Source organism: Macaca nemestrina, chromosome 12 (genome assembly GCF_043159975.1).
Source record: "Macaca nemestrina isolate mMacNem1 chromosome 12, mMacNem.hap1, whole genome shotgun sequence".
In the NCBI taxonomy this organism is placed as follows: domain Eukaryota; kingdom Metazoa; phylum Chordata; class Mammalia; order Primates; family Cercopithecidae; genus Macaca; species Macaca nemestrina.
Window position 1 is genome coordinate 23,423,072 of NC_092136.1, and position 23,780 is coordinate 23,446,851.

Here is a 23,780-nt window from a genome sequence, read left to right on the forward strand (position 1 = left end):
TTAAGTGCTTTATTATACATGTTCCCAGTGTACCCTAAATATCCCTTCAAAGTCACTCATATTGCATTATAATTATATTTATTAGCTTCTCATCCACAAACTATAAGATGACATGAAGTATTCTGACCCATTTATTAATGTATTCTCAACATATAGTGTGATAAGCAGAAAAGTTTTCAATAAATAGTATTGAATAAGTAACTGAAAGACAAACAACACCGTCTTGGATTTCACAAAAACTAAACAAGACTTTAAGTGATATTTGGCATTTCACAGCAGGCATGCCACAATCCATCAATGCCGCACCCAGGGTAGGTATCCCTAACTGATGATGCCACTTTTCTATGTTGAAGCCAATGGGCTTTACAATCCTTCTAAACATGGAGTCACTGCCAACCATCTGAAGTTGGCATGTGAGATAAAAGTTATTTTTTTTCTATATCTTGAACTATACAGACAAAATCCAAATGAATAATTTAATGCCCTTAAATTTCACTTACATTCAGGCTTTTTTTTTAATGTGTTGACACCATAAATACTTATTTTTCTTGGAAGCATGAAAAAAGCTGCTGCTTATAAAATGTATAATTCTAGATTTTAAAAAGTCATTCTACAAAACATCAAAATTTTTCCAATGAAGCTGGGTAATAAAACTTAGTATCCATGGTTTGTGTTGGATTTGGAGAGCCTTGACACGTGAAATAAAAATAAGTCATTCAAAACATTCATTCATCAAACACAGTTATTCCAAAGAGATTTATTATTACTGTGTGTTCAAAACTGCTATGGTTAGTCTGGTGAATAGAGTATTGCCTGCACCTCTGAAGAGCTTACATTATATCTAAAGAAAAAACCATGTAAGTGACTAAGGACAATAACGTGTGTGAAGTGCTGTGAAGGAGTGATGCACAAAGAACTCTGGGGTTATGTAGGAAGAACCAATGAATAGTGACAAGGGCAGGGACAAAAGCTCCACTGAAGAAGTGATCTGTGACATGGAGCTGAACCTCCAAGATATCTTAGTGCTTTTCTGCAGCCCTACACACAGCCCTAGTCATCCTTTCAAGACCCTTCTCTCTTCAAAGCCTGGTTTCTTCCTGTATCTTTTCCCAAGTCTCCAAAACCTTTTCTTCTGCTCCCCACTTTCAAATGATGACTTTAATTTCTATTTCACCAAGAAAATAAAAAATACCTAGCAAAGAACTTCTAGAAGTTTCTGACACCATTCTATCTACCTTCTGCTCTAAGACCCTGTGATCCCTTGATACCTATCTAATCTCCTCCCCTACTGCTCTCCCTGCCATGTTCACTCCCCTGCAGGCGCATGGGCCTCCTCAGTGTTTCTGCAATGAACAAGGCATGTAATCCTGCCTCATGGCTGTGGTACTTACTGTTTCCTATACCTGAAACTCCTTCCCTATTTATCTGAAGCACTTGATCTTTCACATCATTCAGGTCCCAGCTGAGCAGCTTCCTTATGTCTAAAGTCGGCCCTGGTTGCCTTGCATAATATCACCTTTTCTCTCCACAATTTTATGTTCTCCCAACCCTGCTTCATTTTTTCCCATACCGCTTACTCCTAAACACATTACCTACATTCTCTATCCTGTTTATTGTCTCTGTCCACCACTAGGAAATAAACTTTAAAAGGACAAAAAAAAAAAAAAAAGGTCTTATTCATTGTTATCTTCCAAAAGATTAACAATATGGTTTACTGATATCTTCCCATTGCCTAATATGGAGACTGCCATATATTGGATACTCAATACATATTTTTGAATGGAAAAATGCACTGAAAGAGTAGAAATTAGCACATAAGTTATATTCCATAAATAATGTTAACAGAATAAATTAATACTAAGAAAAGCAATGCATTAATAATGGATAATGCTATGCAGTGGAGAGAAAATATACAAAGATCATAATATAACCTTTAAGAGCAAGTATTTGATCAACACCTGTGGAAGAAAAGAAAAATAAAATAGCAAGTATTTGAGGTGATGGACATGTTAACTAGTTGATTTAATTATTCCACTTTATATAAATGATTCCTCATCTCATAAACTTACAGAATTATAAATTCTCCCACTGTCTGTTTTTGCCTGTGTGTGCCCATGTGTTCTCATCATTTACTCCTACCTATAAGTGAGAACATGCAGTATTTGGCTTTCTGTTTCTGTGTTAGTTTGTTAAGGATAATGGCCTCCAGCTCCATTGGTGTTCCTGCAAAGGACGTGATCATATTCTTTTATATGGCTGCATAGTATTCCACGGCATATGTGTACCACATTTTCTTTACCCAGTCTACCATTGATAGGCATTTAGGTTGATTCCATGTCTTTGCTAATGTGAATAGTTCCACAGTGAACATATGTGTACACATGGGTGGAGGGTTGGAGAAGAGAGACAATCAGGAAAAATAACTAATGGGCACTAGGCTGAATACCTGGGTGACAAAATAATCTGTACAACAAATCTTCATGACACAGGTTTACCTATTTAACAAACTTTCACAGGTACCCCTGAACTTAAGTTAAAACAATTATGACTTGTTAGTTTACAATTTTAAATAAACAGTAAGTCTGTGCCTTATTATCTTTGTGGCTGTAAAGTCTGCCACAGTATCTGGAAAACAGTAAATATATAGTGAATGAATTTCCACAGTATCTGGAAATCAGTAAATATATAGTGAATAAATAAGCGAAAAATAAATACTACTCATAAACCCATTAAGGCCATTAAGTCACACTTTAATATTTTTTTGTTTGTTTTTTTGAGATAGAACCCCACTCTGTTGCTTGGACTGGAGTACAGTGGCATGATCTTCATGGCTTCACTGCAAACTCTGCCTCCTGGGTTCAAGTGATTTTCATGCCACAGCCTCCTGAGCAGCTGGGATTACAAACATGCACTACCATGCCTGGCTAATTTTTATAATTTCAGTAGAGTTGGGAGTTTCACCATGTTGACCAGGCTGGTCTTGAACTGCTGGCCTCAAGTGATCCACCAGCATGATCTCCCAAAATGCCAGGATTACGGGCATGAGCCACAGCGCACAGCCATACTTGAATATGTAATAATATGTGGCAATATTTTCAATAAATATCTTATGAAAGAGGCATATTATAGAACTTTCTGCAGAGTATAATTCCAGTATGTAAAATAATATATTAAAGATAACTATAGACATAGAAGAGTAGAAGAATAAATAAAAAATTGTAACAGTGGTTATTTCTAGGTTATGAGACAAAAATGAGTCATCTTATACTTTGCACATCTTCATGTTTTCTATAATTTGTGTTTTAAAATCAATGATAAACATGTCATAAAAATCACATTATGGCATAGAAATAGGAATGGGAGAAGTAAGAAAAGGAAGACAACAGTTGGTGATCTGGGGCCTAAGATTACCATTTCCCATCAGTGCAGCTTTATGAACAATTCAAACAGTTGGTGGTGTGCACAAAGACTGAGCTGCCATCAGCAGTTTTCAGAATGTCGCTTGAACTCCTGTCAAGTAACAGGATATTCATTCATCTTCATCAGCTATAAATTTGGAATTGCAATTCAATTTAAAAGTATTTACTGAATGTGCCAGGAACTTTGGCAGGCATTGGAGACACAAAGACAAGCAAAACATAGTCCGTGACTTCATGGCTTTCCATTGAAACAGAGAGGCATGTGTGTGTGTTTGTTGGGGGGGTGGGGGGCCAAGGAGTCGGGGGGGTTGAGATGGATTTTCACTCTTGGTGCCCAGGCTGGAGTGCAATGGTGCTACCACGGCTCACCACAACCTCCACCTCCTGGATTCAAGCAATTCTCCTGCCCCATCCTCCTGAGTCGCTGGGATTACAGGCATGCGCCACCACACCTGGCTAATTTTGTATTTTTAATAGAAATGGGATTTCTCCATGTTGGTCAGACTGGTCTTGAACTCCCAACCTCAGTGATCCGCCCACCTCAGCCTCCCAAAGTGCTGGGATTACAGGCATTAGCCACCGTGCCCAGCTGGTATGTAAAAAAAAAAAAAAAAAAAAAGGCAAAACATAAGCATTAAAAAGTCACCAAAATTCAGTGTACTTACTGTAATAAAATATCTATGAAGGCAGAGATCATGTCTGCTTTATCCACTTCTGCATCCCTGTGCCAAATGTACTGCCCCAAATGCAGAAGGCAACCAACAGCTATTTCTTCCACTTTTAAGTTAATGAAAGATAAGTGAAGCTCTGGAAGTACTATCAATGTACACAGTATTGTGAAACAAAATGCCTTATTCAAATGAAATATGGATTACTGGTTTTAAATTCTTAGAGGTAATTCTGTGAATGTTAATTTTATTATTATTATTATTATTATTATCATTATTTAGATGTAGTCTTGCTGTGTCACCCAGACTGGAGTGCAATGGCACAATCTTGGCTCACTGCAACCTCCACCTCCCGGGTTCAAGTGATTCTCCTGCCTCAGCCTTCCGAGTAGCTTGGATTAGCGCCACCACACTCCGCTAATTTTTGTATTTTTAGTAGAGGAGGAGTTACACCATGTTGGCCAGGCTGGTCTTGAACGCCTGACCTCAGGTGATCTGCCCGCCTCGGCCTCCCACAGTGCTGGGATTACAGGCGTGAGCCACTGCGCCCAGCCTGGCATGTTTTTGTAAATGGACTGTTCTTATGTTTGAAAAGTAGAATCTCACCAAACACGTGCTGCATTCAGCATAGATGGGAACGTAATGGCAGGCAGAAAACTTCTTTGAAGACCTGCTGATAGCAGGTGATTTTTTCATGATAGCACCAATGGGGTGGAGGAATGAACATATCAAACAGATAACATGTGGAGAAGGAGAAGCATAGATTTTTGAGTCGGAACAACAAAGAATTTAACCATAGCTCTCTATCTTCTGGAATTGATGGTAGCAGACACATCTGAGAGTTATTTTGAAAATTAAATAATATATGAAAATATCCACAAAAGTTAGACATAATAAATATGATGTATTAGGTTGCTAGGGTACCCATAACAAAGTCCCACATATTGATTGACTTAAAGAAAAATAATATATTTTTCACAATTCTGGATGCTAGAAGTCAGAGACCAAAGTGTCAGTACCATTAGTTTCTTTGGAAGCCTCCATCCTTGGCCTGTAGATGCCCATCTTTTCCCTGTTTTTTCACATGGCCTTCCTTTTGTGTGGGTTTGTATTCTCATCTCTTCTTTTATAAAGTCATATTGTATTAGGGCCACTTTAATGGTCTCAATTTAATTTAATTACTTCATTAAAGACAATATGTTTAAATAGAGTCACATTTTGAAAAACTGGGGTTTAAGACATCAAAATATGAGTTTAAAGGAGTCACAATTCACCCATGAAAACATAATTTCCTTTCTTATTTTCCCAGCACAATTTTTAGTAGAATTTTGATAGTCTAAGTCATTGAAAGCCACTGAGAAGTAAGAGTCCCTCACACCAAAGCTAAGCAAGAATAACGGCATGACTAGGTGGCATGATTTTTCTTCTTTGGGATCAGCATTTATTCTCAGATGTAACCTAGGTTTAATGTAGATACATTATGATGTTTTAGACCTGATAGGAAATGGGTAACTTTATCAGCTACTTTAAAATGTTTTGTATGTTTATACACAGTCAAACTTTTAAGTGGAAAGAAATTGGGGTTCATAGGCTACTTTCAGCTCATTTGACTACTCTTAAAACTCAATTTCCACTAACATGTTGTATAAGTCAGAAACAGACATAATAAAACTAAGTATATAGATGCTCCATGTTGCAGAACTTACTGATCATCCCGGACGAACTCAGACAGGTGCAATATTACTAGCGTCATTTTCTGTGCATAGTAAAATTGATATAAAGAGCAGCTCAATAGAAGAGATACAGTCTGCAGTGAAGAGTTTATAACACTTGTCATAATGGATCTGTCAGATGAAAAAATGTTTACAGTTCATTGCAGAATATAAAATGTTTGCTAAATCAGCAGTAAAAGTCGAAGCTCAGATAAATTTGCAGCAAGGGTAGCAACACAACACAGCATAACATAAATACACCCAGCAGGAGAGTAGCAGGAAAAAAAAAGCAGCAACAACTTAGTTCTGAGCAGCATTTGATTTATGTCATAAATAAATATAGGGGGCATTAGGAAGATTAGTGCATTAGAATGTTAACACAAATCAAGATGTCCTGTGCCAAATGGGATTGCTTGCACAACAATAAACTGTGCTAACGCCAGGTAAGTTGGTATGGCTTCTTACTGAGCTCATTCCAAGCTGGGAGGTTTCTTCTTGTACCATAGCAATGTTATTATGGTTGCTGGTTTTAGGATGTCCTATCAGAATTCATATATGTGGACCATTGCCTGACCATTGACTTAGCTCATTCTAAATATGTGGAAAATTGCCAGATTTTAAGTTTTGAAAAGACAAATAAAGAGGAAAAAAGGGAAGAAAAAGGGAAAGAGGGAAAGAAAGAAACAAAGAAGGAAGAAAGGAAATAAGGAAAGGAGGGATGGAAGAAAGAAACAAGGAAGGAAGAAAGGAAGTAAGGGAGGGAGGGAAGAAAGAAAATAACGAAAAAAAGAAAAAAAGGAAAGAAAGACAAGAAGGAGAGAGAGCGATGGTGGGTAGGCAGATGGGAAGGCAGGTAGACTGTAAAAGAAAAGTTAATGTTATTTTAGGAAGAGACTCTTCTTTGATGGTAAGGAGTTAGGAAGAGCATGTAAAGATCTACAACATAACAGAAGGCCCTGGCAGCCATGTTGGTCTTCTGTGGCTCTCCCTTCCTGGTTACAGCTGTGTGGATCAGCAGTGATTAACAAACCCAAGTTGGACAAATCAAATGCTTTCTGTAAGAACTTGGAATTGCTTCTGAATGAAGTAGTCTCGGTGTCATTAAATCTGTAATATGCACTCTCCCCTGGGACATTGCATTCCCTGCAGCCAAAATATTGGTCGTGGAGGGAGAATATGTACTCTCCCTGCTCCCAATTGCTGTTTTCAAACCAATCTTCCTCTTACCTTCATAAAAATTTCCACTACCCAGCTTTGCTCTCCTCTCCTTCATACTCAAAAATCATCTCCTCATTCCTTGAAGATTTTAGTCCTTGGGTGACTGTTTTACTCTTCAACATTACCCCCATCATAACTATTGGTGATGCTAATACCCATCTATATATTATTTCCACTAGCTCAGAATTTCAATTCTTGACCTTCTCTGACCCAATAATCATGTCCTCCACTCTAAATTCATCACTCACTGTCACAGTCATATCTTGGGACTAGTTGTTACCTGTACATGCAGTTCCTCAAAATTTCACACACCCCACACTTATACTATCACCTCTGATCTTTCCAATTTTCTCCTCAGAGCAACTGATTCTAACATATTTTCTATGCTGCCAGTACCTTCAGTCTTTTGACCCTATCTCCTTTCCAATGTCCTTTATTTTCTATCTGTGTTCTCACATTGATTCCTCCTTGACAGTTTGGATTTTGTGACCCATGATTGTAAAAACTCCCTGTATTTATCTACAATTACCTGGCTGTTTTATCATTGGATATGCTCATCTGACAAAATTCTAACCTGGATTATATCTATCTTACCACAGCTTAGTTAAACCTCACACCTGAACATAGCTGGAGAAGCAACATACAGCTATCCTGCCTTGTCTTACTTTAAGACAAGAGACCATTATTCTCAGGTGGACCACTATGACTACTATTCTCAGGTAGATTCTTAGTTTTGTCCAGCAGACCTAACTACATTGCAGTGTCTGTTCACTCTCCTACATGATTAACTTCTTTCTTTCTTTTCTTAAAAATCCAACACTTCCTCTTCCCTCCTCATTCTCAGTGTTTGCTTTACATTCTATTTGACTGAGAAGATATAAGCTAAGGAAATAACTTCCACAAATTTCCATCCAGCTATCTGCATCTTTGCCATTCCTTTCCTCCTGTTCAAAAGGAAGAACTGTTTGCTCTTTTCTCTGAGATCCATACCTCCAGTTTTGCACTAGGCCCATCCGTCTTACTTGCTTAAGAACCTCATTTCAGTAATTCTCCAGTCTCTCCTCCATTATTAATTTTCCTCATTTTCCCATGCTTACTATCCTGGAATAAGATTTTCCATCTTAAGGGACAACAACAAAAACCTCCCTGTTGGCTTTAATCTCTCCAGTCCTTGACACAGTATTTTCATACCACTTCACAGAATTGTTTCTGTAAATGTCAGCATTTAACTTGTGACTAGACCCAACAATCCTCATTCTAGTTATCATATTACCAGAATTTGATGCAGTTGACTGGTACAATTTTAATGCTGTCTTCCATTGGATTGTAGGGCATTAGAGGCTCTTGGTTCTCTTTTACTGGACTCTTGATTTCAGTGTCTTTTTCTATTCACCTTTTTATCACCCAAACAACTAAAAGTCTCAGTTGTTAGACATTTGTGTCTTTATTTACTCTCCCTCGATCTCGCTGTTCTCATGTTGGCTCATGAATCTAAATACCACTTATCTGTCGCTGTCCCTCAAATGTATATCTCTATCCCAAACTTCCCTCCTGAAATTCTGATTTATGCATCAGATTTTCTACTCTACTTCTCTGCTTGGATGTGTAAAATGTGTCTCAAATTTCATGTGTCCAAAAACCAAATTCCTGATATCCATTCTTATATGTCCTACAAAGCCACTAATCCTATAAAATGACAGTTGTATTATTCCAGTCGCTGGATCCAAACATTTATTAAAAAATCAGTGCCAGTGGCCAACCTGTGGCGTTTCCTTATCACCTGATTATCCAGACCTTGATCAAATCTTCTCCCACTATTATAACTCATGAACTTTACAGGAGTATGGTACATTCAAGCTGAGTGAGATTATAGCCAAGGTTATTATGTACAGGAGAAAACACCTGTAATTAATTGTTGAAATAAGACACAGCTGTGCCAGAAAATGGGTACTGAGTACAAGAGCTGAAGGGACCTCAGAGCTACTAGCTTTCCTGGGCTGATATCAACTGTTCCCATGCTGCTTCTTTTCTTATGAACTTGTGCATGTCGAATATATAGTGATTTGGGGATTTCAGAAATTGCTCATATAAGTCAAGATTTCTGCTATGCCATTGCCATGACACAGGAACAGTAAACCAAATACCACATGTTCTCACTTAGAAATGGTAGCTAAATGGTGAGAACACATGGACATATAGAGCAGAACAGCACATATTAAGGCCTTTTGGAGGGTGGAGGGTAGGAGGAAGAAGAGGGTCAAGAAAAGCAACTACAAGGTACTAGGCTTAATACCTGGGGGATGAAATAATCTATACAGCAAACTGCCATGACACAAGTTTACATATGCAACAAACTTTCACTTGTACCCCTGAACTTAAAATAGAAGTTAAAAAAATCTTGTCCTGCATACTTTCTTAAAGCTAAGTAAACATGATACTTATAAAAATTATTATATCCAATGAATTTGGCCATCAATCAGAAACTAAGACCAACGCTGCTGGTCAAGTGTTATTATGGTTTAGAATCACGTTGAGTCTTCCTTCTCTCATCCCACATATCTAATCAGTCAAAAAGTCCTGTTGGCTCTATCTTCAAGATATATTCAGAATCAGATAAAATCTCACCCATCTGTACTATCTCATTCTGATTCTAACCACAGACAACTCTCTCCTAGATACTGTAATAACTTTCCCGCTACTGTTCCTACTCTCCTTGTCCATCTACCTCTTCTCAAATCTGCAGACAGACTTTTTTTCATGATATGACTCAGATGATGCCATTCTTTTGCTGAGAATTCTCCTAGTGACTTTCTATCTCATGCAAAGTAAAAGTCAAGTACTTTTAGTAAGATAAGATCCTACCTGGCTGACCCTTACCCCTTTCATATCTTTTCTCTATTACTCTTCCCATAGATCTCTCCATTTCAGCTGTGTTGACATCCTTGTTGCTTCTTGCAAATGAAAAGAACTCCCACCTTGAGGACTTTGCACCTGCAGTTCTTTCTGCTGGAAGATTCCTTCTCACAATGTTTATATGACTTGTGTACTTATCTCCTCTAAGGATTTTGCTCCAGTATCATCTTCTCAGTAAAGCATTCCCTAGCTATTTTATTAAAATTTCAATCATTTCCCTTATGTATTTTTCTTCATACTCCTAAATGGTCATTGCCATATTAAATAGTTTATTTATTTATTTATTCCCTGTCTCCCTCTAGTAGAAAGCAAGTTCTAATAGGACACGACTTTTTGTTTTACTCATTTCTGTTTTTCTAGTATGTAGAATAAGCCCAGCACTTGGTTGGATAAATATCCATTGAAAACATGCAGATGATAAAAGTGATGTAGTGAATATTCTGATGCTTCTCACAGGTCCCCATCTCTGGACCAGAGAACTTGTATGCCTGCTGCTGTGAGTCCCCTGTTAATGGCACACAAATAGCTCCTTCTCTGAATTATTGACCTTCACCAACCAGGTGGTACCTGGTTGATTATACCTGCCTGGGGGAGTCAGTGTATAGCCATATAGCTATATCCATAACCAATGAATGTCTTACTTAATGGTACAAAAGTTTGCCTCCTTGCCTCCAGATAAGACTAACTTTGTGGGGCATTTATTGCCCAGGCACTGGCATCGGTCTGAAGGTAGTCTTCAGCTGAAAACATAAGCGAAATTAGCATTCTTCCCTTCTCCATCCTGGTTTCTCCACTCCCCTTCTCCTTGCTCTCCTTTTCTAATAAATCACTTGAATCAGAGACCTCAGCAGCATAAACTCTCTTTCTAAATAACCCAATCTAAGATCCCTGAAAAGACAGTGAGGATTTATACGAACAAATTAGACACCTGTCTTTCAATCTGTATTTTGAAGAAAAATAGAGAAGGCAGTGAAAAGGAGAAACAGCCATCTACAGAACATTTCAATGAACAGCCATTAAAAGTGACATATCATGCCAGCCTGTGGTCTTTTAGTATGTGTAGAAGGTAAAATAAAATCTCCCAGACTTCCAATTTAGTTTTTGCTTTTATTATATTATTGGGTTTTGAAGAAAATTTAACTTCCAGCTTCAGATGACCTGTAAGAACTTGATATGCTTCTCAAACTCTTTGAGCCACATATAAAGTTTGGAATTAAAACAGAATGCCTAATGTGAAGAGCTGAAGTAAGAATTATAGTACATCATGTAGGTGAAACCACATAACACTTCCTGGCATGTAATCTGTAAATCAGCATAGATTTCCATTGGAGAAGTAAGAGTGGAAATGAGACAATAAAGCAGATTCTTACTATATATTTGTTCATAATTATACTTCTTAAACATTGTAGGCTGAGTTCCTTTGGAAAGTAGATTCTAAGACAGAGGTTAATTTGCAGTATGTTCACTAAGGAGTGTCTTTGTGATCAATATTCATGGAAGGGAAGGTAGGGAAACAGGATTGGGAAGAAGAAAATGCTATATTGATATGTAGGATCAATGGCAACCTTTACAATCCTAAGAGAACTCAGGAGTTTGATTGGCTTTTCAAGTTTGTCCCCTTTTGCATGAGTTAGCCAGTGCTTTATTGTTTTATGTGGAACAGTCATTGGATATGGCCTATCATGAAAATGAGTTTGACCTTCAGCCAGGCAGCTCTTTGCAGATGAGACAGTCTCTGCAGGTGTTGAGAACTGAAGGCTGACTGCTGACAACATTCCCAAAAGCTAGAACAAGAAGTTGAAGGAGAATCCAGGTGGCACATAATCTTGGTCCCAGCCAATCTTAATATATGAGAAGAAGATAGAGATCTTTGTTCTTTCCTTCACTCACTCCAGGACTATAATTGAGCTCTTATTATGTATATGCCACTGTAGGTACCCCAGGTATAATGAGGACTAAGACTTGGTCCTTGACTTTGAAGAGTTAATAGTCAAACGTGGCAGAAGAATTGTATGTAAACAAATAAGAAGAAGCTGGTGAGTGCTATTTCAGAAGTAAGAAGAAAGTGCTGTGGGAGCACAAAGGACAGAACAAACAACTCAGCATGGGAATTTGGGGAACACTTCACCTTGGCTTCACCACTCATTTATGTCTAAGTAGCTGAACTGTTTCTACAGACAACTACAAAGAAATTGCTTGCATAATATATCACTTTCAATAGCTGCTCACTGAAACATTTTAAACTGTTGCTGAGAGCAAGACTTTGTCTCCAGACAAATGTGTGCCTCAAATTGTCCATTTAGCTTATGGCATATAGCAAATCAAGCTCTTGCTTAAAAATTACAAAGATTTAGATATGTGTGTCAAGGGATGCATATTCTTTGACTTGAAGAAATTTTGGATAGCTGAAGATAAGATCCCTAAGGGGGGAAAAAAGATTTATTTAAGAAAAAATAAAAGGATCAGCACAAATTATTAACCTGATTCAACATGATGATGAGGCACAAGTACTCAAGAAATGCTGGTTGTTATTCAGCCATAAAAATTACTGATTCCCTGATTGAGCAAATGCGTACTGAGGGCCTATGATGATCAATAATTTCTTAACTGATATACCTTTATGTTCATTAAAAGCATAAGTCAGTCACCAATAATGTGAGTACTGAGACTTTGATTTGATCACTGTCCGAACAACATAGAGTTTCAGTTTATGTTTATATTACTGATGTCAATATATATTTCTGAACTTTTAGAGATGCACTAAAATAAAAACTGAAAGAACATACCAGCCAAAAGTTCAAAGGAACGTAGGAAAAATAAAGCCTGATTTGGAAATTAGCTCTGGGAGGCAATATCGTAAAAGAGGAATTTTGAATCACAGGGCCCTGCAGCTTCTTACTTAAACTCTCTAAGACTTAGCTCCTTCATCTGTCAGACAAGGAAGATATTTTCCCCAAACATTGCAATGTTTAAATAAGACATGTTAAGTGATTGGATCAGAGTAATTTATTACAAAATGTCAGTCCCTTTGCTCTTCCATCCCGGAAAATACTTTCTAAGAAAATTACAGTGAAAGGCTTTGGTGTTTAATAGGACCATCTCCATCAGTGAATTAAAATAGCATTTTATTTCAATGTTCAGAATAGTTAAAAAGTCAATACTTATTGTAAATAACTACCATAAATATAGCAATGACCTATACTTATTTATGTAAATAAATGACAGTAATTACCTATACTGTTACTTATATTTATACATGAGAAGAAAAGTGTCTGTTATGCACAGAAAACTTTGGGAGGCTTTCTAAAACAGTAGAAAGACAATGGACATTGCCACATGGAGACTTGAATTTTAATTCCAGCATTCCTGCAGTAAAGCAGTATGACCTTGTGGGGTGATTACTTAACCTCTCTGAGGTTCCATCATTCACATAAAATTGGGGATTCAATAACTCAATTTTACAGGGATTTTGTAAGGATTAAATAAGATAATATGCATTAAATATGCCTTGGTGTTTTAGTGAGTCATTAAATGAGTATAGAATCTTATGAAGCCTCCAAGCACATCACACCTGTACATTCTTTTGGTTCTCCTAGTCAGCCCCTAATCTCCATAATTATTTGGTTTCTTCTTACCTTATGTTATAAAAGTTTTAGAAACAATTTCTCCAATTGCACTAACCTGCTTCACAGCAGATTACAAACCCATCTGCTAGATTTTATTTCTATTTATCAAACAGTACCCAAAATTGTCATTAATAATAAAAAATAAGCATTTACAGGTTTGCAGATTGTTAGAATGGGAATGGACCTTAGAGATATTTCCTCTGCCCACCTCATTTTACAGAACAGGAGACTGTGATGATCAAATTCTTCTTCTTCTGGGAGTTGTCATTCAGGCAAGACACTGGCCATGTACTAGGTAAGACTGACATTGGTTCATGGTGGGTTTGTAATCACCTCCAGACCATAATGTATCCTTTTTTGTGTGTATTAGTCTGTTTTCACACTGCTGATAAAGACATACCCACCACTGGGCAATTTATAAAAGAAAGAGGTTTAATTGGATTTACAGTTCCACATGGCTGGGGAGTCCTCACAATCATGGTGAAAGGAGAAAGGCGTGTCTTACATCACAACAGGCAAGAGAGTAGAATGATAAGACTGGAACAAAATGAGTTTGCCCTGATCAAATAATCAGATCTCATAAGACTCATTCACTGTCATGAGAACAGTGTAGGAAAGACCTGCTCACATAATTCAATCACCTCTTACTGGGTTCCTCCAATGACACATGGGAATTGGGAGAGTTACAATTCAAGATGAGATTTGGGTGGTGACATGGGCAAACCATATCATTCCACCCCTGGCCCCTTCCAAATCTCATGTCCTCACATTTCAGAACCAATCACACCATCCCAACAATCCCCCAAAGTCTTAACTTATTTCAGCATTGACTCAAAAGTCCACATTCCAATGTCTCATCTGAGACAAGGCAAGTCCCTTCTGCCTATGAGCCTGTAAATTCAAAAGCAAGTTAGTTACTTCTTAGATACAACGAGGGTACAGTCATTGGGTAAATACAGCCACTCCAAATGAGAGAAATTGGCCAAAACAAAGAGGCTACAGGCCCCATGCCAATCCAAAATCCAGTGGGACAGTCAAATCTTAAAGCTCCAAAATGATCTCTTTTAACTTCATGTCTCGCATCCAAGTCATACTGATGCAAGAGGTGGGTTCCCATGGTCTTGGGAAGCTCCATCCCTGTGGGTTTGCAGGGTACAGCCTCCCTCCCAGCTACTTTCATGGGCTGGTGTTGAGTGTCTGCAGCTTTTCCAGGTGCATAGTGCAAGCTGTCAAAGGATCTACCATTCTAGGGTCTGGAAGATGGTGGTCCTCTTCTCACAGCTACACTAAGCAGCGTCCCAGTAGGGACTCATGTAGGTGCTCTGACCCCACATTTCCCTTTTGCACTGCCCTAGCAGAGATTCTCCCTGAGAGGCCCACCTCTGCAGCAAACTTCTGCCTGGGAATCCAGGTGTTTCCACACATCTTCTGAAATCTAGGTGGATGTTCGAAAATCCCAGTTCTTGACTTGTGTGCACTCATAGGCTCAGCACCATGTGGAAGCTGCTAAGGCTTGGCTACCCTCTGAAGCAGCAGCCCAAGTTGTACCTTGGCCTTTTTTAATCACAGCTGGAATGGCTGGCATGCAGGACACCAAGTCCCTAGACTGCACACAGCAGAGGGACCCTGGGCCCAACACATGAAACCATTTTTTCCTCCCAAACTTCTGGGCATGTGATGGGAGGGGCTGCAGCAAAAATCTCAGATATGCCCTGCAGACATTTTCCCCATTGTCTTGGTGATTAACATTCAGCTCCTTGTGACTTACGCAAATTTCTGCAACTGGCTTAAATTTCGCCTCAGAAAATAGGATTTTCCTTTCTATTGCATTGTTAGGCTGCAAATGTTCTGAACTTTTATGTTCTCCTTCCCTTACAAAACTGAATGCCTTTAACAGCTCCCAAGTCATTTCTTGAATGCTTTGTTGCTTAGAAATTTCTTCTGCCTGATACCCTAAATCATCTCTCTTAAGTTCTAAGTTCCTCAAATCTCCAGGGCAAGGGCAAAATGCCACCAGTCGCTTTGCTAAAACATAACAAGAGTCACCTTTGCTCCGGTTTCCAACAGGTTTCTCGTCTCCATCTGAGACCACCTAAGCTTGGACCTTAATGTTCATATCACTATCAGCATTTTTGTCAAAGCCACTCAACAAGTCTCTAGGAAGTTTCAAACTTATCCACATTTTCCTGTCTTCTCCTGAGCCCTCCAAATTGTTCCAACCTCTGCCTGTTGCCCAGATCCAAAGACACTTCCAAATTTTTGCATATTTTTTTCAGCAATGCCCCACTCTCCTAGTACCAATTTACTGTGTTAGCCCATTTTCACACTGCTCATAAAGACATACCCAAGACTGGGCAATTTACAAAAGAAAGAGGCTTGGCTTGGAAGGCCTCACAATCATGGTGGAAGGTGAAAGGCACATCTTGCAACACAGCAGGCAAGAGAGACAATGTTGAGAGCCAAGTGAAACAGGTTTCCCCTTATCAAACCATCAGATCTCATGGGACTCATTCACTATCATGAGAACAGCACAGGAAAGACTCGCCCCCGTAATTCAATCACCCCCCACTGGGTTCCTCCCATGGATGTGGGAATTGTGGGAGTTACAATTCACAATGAGATTTTGGTGGGGACACAGCCAAACCATATCATTTTGTTATTAATTAATGTTGAAAGAAAGAATTTTCTATAATCTGCGACTTCAGATACACCTGCACTTGAATATATGAATTTAACAGTGTGACTTTGAGTTTGTTCCTCTCCTTGATTTTATTGCAAAATGGGGATGGTATTGACTATTGTCAACTGACACATAGTATCCACTCCACAATATTAGTCTACTTCATAATTTCTCTTTATTTTATTTCTCATAGAAAATAACTTCTTTGGTGTCAGAGGCTATGATTTGTTTGTCTTTGACATCTCTGATAACTCCATAAGTGGGGTAGATTTACAAAAAGCATTACAGAGTTGACAAAATTAGAGCAAATCTTTGCCTTGGTGATTACCGAAAACAACCAGCATTTTTGGAGCATAAACATCTTGCCAAGCACCATTCTTTGCACTTCACATTTATTAATTATTTGTCTTCATAGCAATCTATGAAGTAGGTGCTGTTATTATGACCATCTTACAGATAAGAAAACTGAGTCTCCTATATTAAATGAATTGATAAAATTTACATGCAGTTAGTGGGACAATGAGGATTTGAACCCAAATACACTGGGTACTCATTGACTCCATATGTTACCTGTAACCATTAGAGAACTAAATAAATGTTTTACTCATAAGAGCATCTTTAGAAAATCAAGACTAAAACAATCTGGATGCATTTTCTTCAGTGTTCTTGTGACTGTGGTTGTTTTTATTTCTTCCTCTTTCTTAGATTTCTGTTTTGTATACTACATTACTAGAAACTATAATACTATAGATAAATCATCATCATTTGACCCCTGTGTGATGTGGTTTTTTTTTTTTTTAAAGCTTATGCCTTGAATTAGCTAGGTCCCATAATATTCTCCTCAAAGTCCTGCCTGCCCTGGTAAGCAGCAGAATCAGCAGCTGTAGCCAGGAGTGTCAGTAAAGAGACTTGATTAAATATAAATACGTCTATGGAGTCATATTTAAGGCAAACTTTTTAGGTCACTGCAGTTGGGAATAGAAAGTGATTTTGGATTTTGAGTGTGAGATTAATTTCTAAATAAATGAGGCTGAAAAATACAGTACATGGCACCTGTGTGTACCCTGAATCCAGAGACCGAGAAAAGATATTAAGAACAGTTTAAAAAACTTACCATGGAGGGGGCGGAGCAAGATGGCCGAATAGGAACAGCTCCAGTCTCCAACTCCCAGCGCGAGCGACACAGAAGACCGGTGATTTCTCCATTTTCAACTGAGGTACTGGGTTCATCTCACTAGGGAGTGCCAGACAATGGGTGCTGGTCAGCTGCTGCAGCCCGACCAGTGAGAGCTGAAGCAGGGCGAGGCATCCCCTCACCTGGGAAGCGCAAGGGGGAAGGGAATCCCTTTTCCTAGCCTGGGGAACTGAGACACACAACACCTGGAAAATCAGGTAACTCCCACCCCAATACTGTGCTTTAAGCAAACAGGCACACCAGGAGATCATATCCCACACCTGGCTGGGAGGGTCCCACGCCCACGGAGCCTCCCTCATTGCTAGCACAGCAGTCTCCAATCTAAACGCAAGGCAGCAGCGAGGCTGGGGGGGGGGGTGCCCGCCATTGCTGAGGCTTAAGTAGGTAAACAAAGCCGCTGGGAAGCTCGAACTGGGTGGAGCTCACAGCAGCTCAAGGAAACCTGCCTGTCTCTGTAGACTCCACCTCTGGGGACAGGGCACACATAAACAACAATTAAAGCAGCAGGAACCTCTGCAGACGCAAACGACTCTGTCTGACAGCTTTGAAGACAGCAGTGGATCTCCCAACACGGAGGTTGAGATCTGAGAAGGGACAGACTGCCTGCTCAAGTGGGTCCCTGACCCCTGAGTAGCCTAACTGGGAGACATTCCCCACTAGGGGCAGTCTGACACCCCACACCTCACAGGGCGGAGTACACACCTGAGAGGAAGCCTCCAAAGCAAGAATCAGACAGGTACACTCGCTGTTCAGCAATATTCTATCTTCTGCAGCCTCTGCTGCTGACACCCAGGCAAATAGGGTCTGGAGTGGACCTCAAGCAATCTCCAACAGACCTACAGCTGAGGGTCCTGACTGTTAGAAGGAAAACTATCAAACAGGAAGGACACCTACACCAAAACCCCATCAGTACATCACCATCATCATCAAAGACCAGAGGCAGATAAAACCACAAAGATGGGGAAAAAGCAGGGCAGAAAAGCTGGAAATTCAAAAAATAAGAGTGCATCTCCCCGGGCAAAGGAGCGCAGCTCATCGCCAGCAACAGATCAAAGCTGGACGGAGAATGACTTTGACGAGATGAGAGAAGAAGGCTTCAGTCCATCAAACCTCTCAGAGCTAAAGGAGGAATTATGTACCCAGCGCAAAGAAACTAAAAATCTTGAAAAAAAAGTGGAAGAATTGATGGCTAGAGTAATTAATGCAGAGAAGGTCATAAACGAAATGAAAGAGATGAAAACCATGACACAAGAAATACGTGACAAATGCACAAGCTTCAGTAACCGACTCGATCAACTGGAAGAAAGAGTATCAGCGATTGAGGATCAAATGAATGAAATGAAGTGAGAAGAGAAACCAAAAGAAAAAAGAAGAAAAAGAAATGAACAAAGCCTGCAAGAAGTATGGGATTATGTAAAAAGACCAAATCTACGTCTGATTGGGGTGCCTGAAAGTGAGGGGGAAAATGGAACCAAGTTGGAAAACACTCTTCAGGATATCATCCAGGAGAACTTCCCCAACCTAGTTGGGCAGGCCAACATTCAAATCCAGGAAATACAGAGAATGCCACAAAGATACTCCTCGAGAAGAGCAACTCCAAGACACATAATTGCCAGATTCACCAAAGTTGAAATGAAGGAAAAAATCTTAAGGGCAGCCAGAGAGATAGGTCGGGTTACCCACAAAGGGAAACCCATCAGACTAACAGCAGACCTCTCGGCAGAAACTCTCCAAGCCAGAAGAGAGTGGGGGCCAATATTCAACATTCTTAAAGAAAAGAATTTTCAACCCAGAATTTCATATCCAGCCAAACTAAGTTTCATAAGTGAAGGAGAAATAAAATCCTTTACAGATAAGCAAATGCTTAGAGATTTTGTCACCACTAGGCCTGCCTTACAAGAGACCCTGAAGGAAGCACTAAACATGGAAAGGAACAACTGGTACCAGGCATTGCAAAAACATGCCAAAATGTAAAGACCATCGAGGCTAGGAAGAAACTGCATCAACTAATGAGCAAAATAACCAGTTAATATCATAATGGCAGGATCAAGTTCACACATAACAATATTAACCTTAAATGTAAATGGACTAAATGCTCCAATTAAAAGACACAGACTGGCAAACTGGATAAAGAGTCAAGACCCATCAGTCTGCTATATTCAGGAGACCCATCTCACACGCGGAGACATACATAGGCTCAAAATAAAGGGATGGAGGAAGATTTACCAAGCAAATGGAGAACAAAAAAAAGCAGGGGTTGCAATACTAGTCTCTGATAAAACAGACTTTAAACCATCAAAGATCAAAAGAGACAAAGAAGGCCATTACATAATGGTAAAGGGATCAATTCAACAGGAAGAGCTAACTATCCTAAATATATATGCACCCAATACAGGAGCACCCAGATTCATAAAGCAAGTCCTTAGAGACTAACAAAGAGACATAGACTCCCATACAATAATAATGGGAGACTTCAACACTCCACTGTCAACATTAGACAGATCAACGAGACACAAAGTTAACAAGGATATCCACGAATTGAACTCATCTCTGCAGCAAGCAGACCTAATAGACATCTATAGAACTCTCCACCCCAAATCAACAGAATCATTCTTCTCAGCACCACATCGCACTTATTCCAAAATTGACCACATAATTGAAGTAAAGCACTCCTCAGCAAATGTACAAGAACAGAAATTATAACAAACTGCCTCTCAGACCACAGTGCAATCAAACTAGAACTCAGGACTAAGAAACTCAATCAAAACCGCTCAACTACATGGAAACTGAATAACCTGCTCCTGAATGACTACTGGGTACACAACGAAATGAAGGCAGAAATAAAGATGTTCTTTGAAACCAGTGAGAACAAAGATACAACATACCAGAATCTCTGGACACATTTAAAGCAGTGTGTAGAGGGAAATTTATAGCACTAAATGCCCACAAGAGAAAGCTGGAAAGATGTAAAATTGACACTCTAACATCACAATTAAAAGAAATAGAGAAGCAAGAGCAAACACATTCGAAAGCTAGCAGAAGGCAAGAAATAACTAAGATCAGAGCAGAACTGAAGGAGATAGAGACACAAAAAACCCTCCAAAAAATCAATGAATCCAGCAGTTGGTTTTTTGAAAAGATCAACAAAATTGACAGACCGCTAGCAAGACTAATAAAGAAGAAAAGAGAGAAGAATCAAATAGACGCAATAAAAAATGATAAAGGGGATATCACCACCGACCCCACAGAAATACAAACTACCATCAGAGAATACTATAAACACTTCTACGCAAATAAATTGGAAAATCTAGAAGAAATGGATAATTTCCTGGACACTTACACTCTTCCAAGACTAAACCAGGAAGAAGTTGAATCCCTGAATAGACCAATAGCAGGCTCTGAAATTGAGGCAATAATTAATAGCCTACCAAGGAAAAAAAGTCCAGGACCAGATGGATTCACAGCTGAATTCTACCAGAGGTACAAGGAGGAGCTGGTACCATTCCTTCTGAAACTATTCCAATCAATAGAAAAAGAGGGAATCCTCCCTAACTCATTTTATGAGGCCAACATCATCCTGATACCAAAGCCTGGCAGAGACACAACAAAAAAAGAATTTTAGACCAATATCCCTGATGAACATCGATGCAAAAATCCTCAATAAAATACTGGCAAACCGGATTCAGCAGCACATCAAAAAGCTTATCCACCATGATCAAGTGGGCTTCATCCCTGGGATGCAAGGCTGGTTCAACATTCGCAAATCAATAAACATCATCCAACATATAAACAGAACCAAAGACAAGAACCACATGATTATCTCAATAGATGCAGAAAAGGCTTTTGACAAAATTCAACAGCCCTTCATGCTAAAAACGCTCAATAAATTCGGTATTGATGGAACGTACCTCAAAATAATAAGAGCTATTTATGACAAACCCACAGCCAATATCATACTGAATGGGCAAAAACTGGAAAAATTCCCTTTGAAAACTGGCACAAGACAGGGATGCCCTCTCTCACCACTCCTATTCAACATAGTGTTGGAAGTTCTGGCTAGGGCAATCAGGCAAGAGAAAGAAATCAAGGGTATTCAGTTAGGAAAAGAAGAAGTCAAAATGTCCCTCTTTGCAGATGACATGATTGTGTATTTAGAAAACCCCATTGTCTCAGCCCAAAATCTCCTGAAGCTGATAAGCAACTTCAGCAAAGTCTCAGGATACAAAATTAATGTGCAAAAATCACAAGCATTCTTATACACCAGTAACCGACAAACAGAGAGCCAAATCATGAATGAACTGCCATTCACAATTGCTTCAAAGAGAATAAAATACCTAGGAATCCAACTTACAAGGGATGTAAAGGACCTCTTCAAGGAGAACTACAAACCACTGCTCAGTGAAATAAAAGAGGACACAAAGAAATGGAAGAACATACCATGCTTATGGATAGGAAGAATCAATATCATGAAAATGGCCATACTGCCCAAAGTAATTTATAGATTCAATGCCATCCCCATCAAGCTACCAATGAGTTTCTTCACAGAATTGGAAAAAACTCCTTTAAAGTTCATATGGAACCAAATAAGAGCCCGCATCTCCAAGACAATCCTAAGTCAAAAGAACAAAGCTGGAGGCATCATGCTACCTGATTTCAAACTATACTACAAGGCTACAGTAACCAAAACAGCATGGTACTGGTACCACAACAGAGATATGGACCAATGGAACAGAACAGAGCCCTCAGAAATAATACCACACATGTACAGCCATCTGATCTTTGACAAACCTGAGAGAAACAAATATGGGTAAAGGATTCCCTATTTAATAAATGGTGCTGGGAAAATTGGCTAGCCATAAGTAGAAAGCTGAAACCGGATCCTTTCCTTACTCCTTATACGAAAATTAATTCAAGATGGATTAGAGACTTAAATGTTAGACCTAATACCATAAAAACCCTAGAGGAAAACCTAGGTAGTAGCATTCAGGACATAGGCATAGGCAAAGACTTCATGTCTAAAACACCAAAAGCGATGGCAGCAAAAGCCAAAATTGACAAATGGGATCTCATTAAACTAAAGAGCTTCTGCACAGCAAAAGAAACTACCATCAGAGTGAACAGGCAACCTACAGAATGGGAGAAAATTTTTGCAGTCTAATCTGACAAAGGGCTAATATCCAGAACCTACAAAGAACTCAAACAAATTTACAAGAAAAAAACAAACAACCCCATCAAAAAGTGGGCAAAGGATATGAACAGACATTTCTCAAAAGACATTCATACAGCCAACAGACACATGAAAAAATGCTCATCATCACTGGCCATCAGAGAAATGCAAATCAAAACCACAATGAGATACCATCTCACACCAGTTAGAATGGCAATCATTAAAAAGCCAGGAAACAACAGGTGCTGGAGAGGATGTGGAGAAATAGGAAAACTTTTACACTATTGGTGGGATTGTAAACTAGTTCAACCATTATGGAAAACAGTGTGGCGATTCCTCAAGGATCTAGAACTAGATGTACCATATGACCCAGCCATCCCATTACTGGGTATATACCCAAAGGATTATAAATCATGCTGCTGTAAAGACACATGCACACGTATGTTTATTGCGGCACTATTCACAATAGCAAAGACTTGGAATCAACCCAAATGTCCATCAGTGACAGACTGGATTAAGAAAATGTGGCACATATACACCATGGAATACTATGCAGCCATAAAAAAGGATGAGTTTGTGTCCTTTGTAGGGACATGGGTGCAGCTGGAAACCATCATTCTTAGCAAACTATCACAAGAACAGAAAACCAAACACCGCATGTTCTCACTCATAGGTGGGAACTGAACAATGAGATCACTTGGACTCGGGAAGGGGAACATCACACACCGGGGCCTATCATTGGGAGGGGGGAGGGGGGAGGGATTGCATTGGGAGTTATACCTGATGTAAATGACGAGTTGATGGGTGCTGATGAGTTGATGGGTGCGGCACAGCAACATGGCACAAGTATACATATGTAACAAACCTGCACGTTATGCACATGTACCCTACAACTTAAAGTATAAAAAAAAAAACAAAAAAAAAACTTACCATGTGAAATATGCTGTAATATCTTTTCTTTATCTTCCCTCATAAAAAAAAATCCCAGCTAGAAAGATTGCAAGTGAAACATGTATAGGAACTTCCACCAGTGGCATCATTTAAAATGAGATAATTTTTTTTTCCACTCACCTAACTCTCTAACCATATAGGAGAATAAATAATGTAAATAGAAGACAAGTGTTAAACTCATTGAAACGTATGCTTGAAGTTTTCCATAAACATTTGAGCTTCAAAGGGGAT

General features: G+C 39.1%; 1 protein-coding gene across 16 annotated transcripts in view; it reads right to left on the minus strand.

Annotated features, from left to right (window-relative positions):
- Positions 1–23,780, minus strand: part of LOC139357469 (endogenous retrovirus group K member 6 Env polyprotein-like) — a 340,316-nt gene that overhangs the window by 65,417 nt on the left and 251,119 nt on the right. For 15 of the 16 annotated variants that reach the window (XM_071074830.1, XM_071074831.1, XM_071074832.1 and 12 more), the window contains 2 exons: positions 23,379–23,491; positions 17,351–17,470 (listed from right to left, as the gene is read on the minus strand). The exons of the other annotated variant lie outside the window; for it this stretch is intronic. The gene's annotated coding sequence lies outside the window, so the exon portion shown is untranslated. The remainder of the gene's footprint in view (positions 1–17,350; positions 17,471–23,378; positions 23,492–23,780) is intronic. 16 annotated transcript variants of the gene reach the window in all.